The sequence below is a fragment of the Crocodylus porosus genome, unplaced genomic scaffold (genome assembly GCF_001723895.1).
Source record: "Crocodylus porosus isolate Cpor-Errol unplaced genomic scaffold, CroPor_comp1, whole genome shotgun sequence".
Taxonomy (NCBI): Eukaryota; Metazoa; Chordata; order Crocodylia; family Crocodylidae; genus Crocodylus; species Crocodylus porosus.
Window position 1 is genome coordinate 5,228,908 of NW_017728923.1, and position 4,827 is coordinate 5,233,734.

Here is a 4,827-nt window from a genome sequence, read left to right on the forward strand (position 1 = left end):
TGTAAATGGTTTTTTTGTTCTTCTCAAGGCTGCTTTCTCAGTAGACTGGGTATGCTTGAGGTGTGGGGGGCGCAAATGCAGGCATTGGCTTCCAGGCGCCAGAGACCCATGGGACGCCACTGGTGCTGGTGGCTTGGCGATGTGTTGGGGTGTTGGAGATTCTGAAGGGGTAGTTGTGGGCTGGTGTTGTGGGGCAGGGTGCCACCCTGTCCAGGCTCTGCTATGTGCTTGTCTATGGGACTTGCTGGGGGGTGCACTTGTGGCTGTGGTCATGGAGGGCCTGGTCAACAGGTCTCAAGTTGTGGGAATGGGCAATAGTGTGGTGCCATGTCATCCAGCCTGCAGGGCTCCCCACGAGGCTAGAAGTTTGGAAGTGAAAGAGAGACACCACCCAGAAAGTAGCAAGCAATGCATTACACACACTGGCTCCCCCTAAGTCACTGCAAAAGGGTGAGCCTTGTAACTCCTGTATTTATAGCTGAGATGCCCCACCCCATGCCAGTTATTATCTCGGTCTCTGTCATGATGTCCAATTTTTCCTCATCCTTTTGCCAAGTTCACATGCCTTCAGCTCACTTGCTGCTGAGTTTGGGCACCTAGAGCTTGCTCTCTTCTGAGTTTGATATCCCCAGCTCATTCACTGCTGAGATCAGACATCTCTAGCTCCCTACCTGCTGAGTCTAGCTGGCCTCTTGGGGCACCTGAGCATGTGAAGGAGGTTTAGTCCTCAGGGTTTTATTCTGTGACCCCTGAATTGAAATGGTAGGGCATAGAATAATAAGAACTAAACCATTTCATTTTTTGTCATGTAAGGGCCCCGATCTTCTTTTTTATTTTTATTTTTTTGAGCTGGAGCCTGCCTGCGGCCAGGAGGTGAGCTGTTGGCAGGCCAAGTAGCCCCTGAGCTGCAGGGGGCCCTGGTCCTTCCCTCTGCAATGGTGGCACCCCCCTAGGGCTGCCCAGGGAGGCTTCTAGTAGTCCAGGTGCTGCCCCAGCTCAGAGACAGCACCCAGCCCAAATCTTCCCCAACCCTGAGCTGGGGCAGCACCCAGCCCACTAGCAGCCTGCCTGGGTGGCCCCAGAGGGTGCTGCTTCTGGGAAAGGAATAACCAGGTCCTCCCACAGCTCAGGGGCCACTTGGCCAATGGCAGCTCACTTCCCAGCCACAGAAGAGGCAGGCAGGCTCTGCCAAAAAAAAAAGGATCGGGTCTCTCACTGCTTCTGCCATCAGCAGGCACCTGTGGCCAGCAGGATCCCTGGGGCCACCTGGGAATTGGCTGGCTTGCTCCTGGGGCAGTGTGGGGAAGCAGCAGGAGGGTGGCTGGGTTTGCTGGCAGCCAGAGAAGGCAGCAGAGACGGTGCATGGAGCCCTGGAAGCTCAGGTAGGCTGCTAGGTATCCAGGTGCTGCCCCACCTTAGAGGCACCCAATCCAATATTTCCCTGAGCCTGCCCGGGGTTCCAGAACCTGTGCACTATCTCTGCTGCCTTCTCTGGCCACCAGCATTCCCAGCTTGCCCTTGAGGCAGTGCAGGGAGGCAGCAGGAAGGCGGTTGGGTGTACTGGGGGCTGGAGAAGGCATCAGAAATGGTGCACAGGGCTCTGAAAGCCTGGGTGGGCTCAGGGAAGCATTGGGTTGGGTGCCTCCAAGCTGGGGCAGCATCCAGTCAGCTAACAGCCTGCCCGGGCTTCCAGTGCCCTGTGCACCATCCCCGGTGCCTTCTATGGCTGTCAACAAACCAGCTGCCCTCCTGCTTCCTTCCTGCACTGCCCCAGGAGCAAACTAGCCTGTTCCTGGGTGGCCCCAGGCATCCTGCCAGCCACAGAAGCCTGCTGAAGTCAGAAGTGGCAAGGGGCCCTATCCTTTTCTTCTGCAGAGCCTGCTCACTTCCCCTATAGCCAGAGGGTGAACTGATAGCTGCATTGTTGCAATTTGCAACATTGCAAACTCAGCTACATCAGGTTGTAGTTTAGTTTGCAATGATGCAAATTCCCCAGACTCTTGCATGTGTACAGTATGATGCCACACAGTGACATTTTTGTCATGTGTACATAGTAATGCTGTCATGTGTACAAGTGCCCCTGCTGTCTTTACCAGAGAGTCTTAACATTTTACTCCTCAGTTTGTTCAGCTCCTGTTTCTCAGGGTGATTCAGCACTTTGGCTCTACATCTTATCAGGTCATCTAACAGCCAGTGAAGCCTGCTATTCCCAAGGGCTTTTGTGGTGCCTTATCTTAACTAGGGCTTATTGTAATTATGGCCTAGCAGGACTGAAACTCTGCCCAGGTATTTTTCAGGTTCTTAAAATGGGACAATGGGCTTGTGCCTGTGTGGGATCCTGCCATAATAGGAATTATAGAAAAATCAGCAACTCTCCTGAGAGGATGGCCAAGGAGCCACCAGCAGTGAGGCAAAACAATCCTGGAGACATGCTGGCAGCTCCCAGGTGTGCCAAAGCCCATTTGATGATCTCCAGGAGGATTAGGGAGCTCTTGTCCCAGCAACAGGGAAGCTGAATGGCCCAGGAATGGCTGAGGCCAGAAAAAAAAGCTGGCCACCAGTGAGAGGAAGAGAAGGGCAGTCTGAATCTCCCTCTGAGTGGAGGCTTAGAAGAAAATTATCAAGAGTGGGGTGCTGGAGACAGTTGAGACAGGGAGACCACAATAGCCAGGAAAGGTGGGAGAAGACTTCAAGACATATTGGTTAGTTGTGAGTACTGCCAGGTGGCAGCTGTGAGGAAGAGCACCTGTAAACAGAGGCAATATGACAGGGGAAGGAGGTGGACAATCCTATCCTCATCTGCAGAGAGGCCAGGCTCAGGTCCAGCCCCACAGAATGAAGGAGGGATGGACCCCGAGGAGAGAAAAAAAAGACAGCACTAGTTTTGTTTTTGTTCAAATGCCTAAGCAGATAAACTTTATTTCATTGCTTCTTAACTTGATGAGAGGCTCCTTAAGGAAAAGGCCCAGGGCATTCAATTAGGCTGACCATGAGGGCTGAGAAAAAGCTGCAGAATGCTGAATGTTCAGATTGGGACAATGGGTTCTGAAACTGGGTACATGCTTCAAACAAAAGGAGTCACTTGGAAGAATGGACCCAACAACCTTTGAGGATGGATGTTTTGTTCTGTTTGTTTAGTTTTTGTGCTTACTTATTTTCTGTTTCCTTACTGGAGACAAACCCTAAAAGGCAATAGCTTAACTTATCAGCTTGAGGTAAGGGAGCAGGGTAGAGGAGTGGAGGAGCCCTGAAGAAGAACCTGGTCAGCAAACCCATGATACAGATCTGGTCACAGCCACATTGAAATCAGGTAGCCTCCTAGCTCTCAAAATTACATCAAGTCACGGTGGGCAAAGATTAGTGGGTGACTACGAATTGTGGCTGTCCAGTGTTCAGGGGATGCCAGTGTGGGTATGCTAGAGTCACCCATGAACACCAAACATAAAGGACTTTGTCCTGGGAGAATTTGATAACTGCTCTCAGCCTAGGAGTTCTGTGCATGGCTCCTCAAGCAGCCTGGACAGGCCCCTCTTGGAGGCCATGAGTTTGCTCGGTCCCTGCCTTGGGTTCTGGTGACATCATGTGGCCATTTCACCACCTGCCATAGCACCCAGCTGCAGCTGGAGGAAGGTGGCTTGGAGCCTGGGTCTTCTAGTTAGGGCCGTGGAGGATACTTCTGTCTGAGTGTGCATCTGAGCACCTGTAGGCTTGGATTCCTGGCTTCTCCCCTGCCCTCCTCATGGGTTGCATCCTAGAAAGAGAAAGTTAATATGGATTTATTATTGAGTTTCTCTCCCTGTACAAGAACAAGGGGTCACAGCATGAAATGAGTAGGCCTTTCATTTAGAATGGACATGAGGCAGTTCTTTTTCAACTGGGTCAATTCAAGGGTGGAACTTGTTGCCACCAGATGTGGTGCAAGGTGAGAGGTCAGCCAGACTGATGAAGGGATTGGACACATTCTTGGAGGAAAGAGGCACCAGAGCAGGGGAAGAGTGCAGCCAGAATTTCAGCAGGAGGATCTGGAGGAGGCAGTGAAGGAGCTGCAGCCTGGCGCTTGCCAGGTGAGTGTGCACCAGGGTTTCCCTCTGCTTGAAGGGGCAGGTGTCAGGGATGTCTGTGAAACGCTCCAGGTACAATGGATACTCGCAACGGGAGGCGGTGTCTGTACTCCAGGAAGATCTGGCCATTTATGGACACCTGGGGAAGAATGGATGGAGAGGAAATAGCCAGGCCTTGATGGGGACAGGGCAGGCGCTGTGGCCAAGGAGACCTAAGGCTGCAGTGTTTCCAGCCCCCATGTTAAAAACTTCTGAGTCATCCCTATTTCCATGCACTGACAAACTAGGGCTGGTTTATTGGCCCTCAGCGCTCCCCCGTGTGTGTCATGTACCGTGGGCTTGGTTATCAATGCAAGGGCTCCTTGTCCTCACACTGAGCTGGGCCTTGCAGTGGGCTCTCCCACACCCAAGCTCACTACTGTGCCTTAGGATCTCTCCCTACCACTGCCCATGCCATCCCCTGCACGCTTCACCCAAACGGCTCCAGTCACAGTTTATCAAGGGGTGGCTGGCCTCTTCCCAGGGAGATGCTGGAGGAAGCTTCCAGAAAGCTTTTCAACCATCTCCATTGGGTGGAGAGTGCATCAGAAGCTGTAAAACTGACCCCTGAAGCCCACTGGCAGCTGAGCCTGAGCACCAGGGATAGAAGGAAGGTCAAGTGATCACGCCTCATGATCTGGGCTGGAACTGGAGATCGCCCCCGCCAGTGCCACCAGTGGGCAGCTCCCCAGGAGCCACTGGGCTCAAGGGTGGAGCAAGGCCTTGT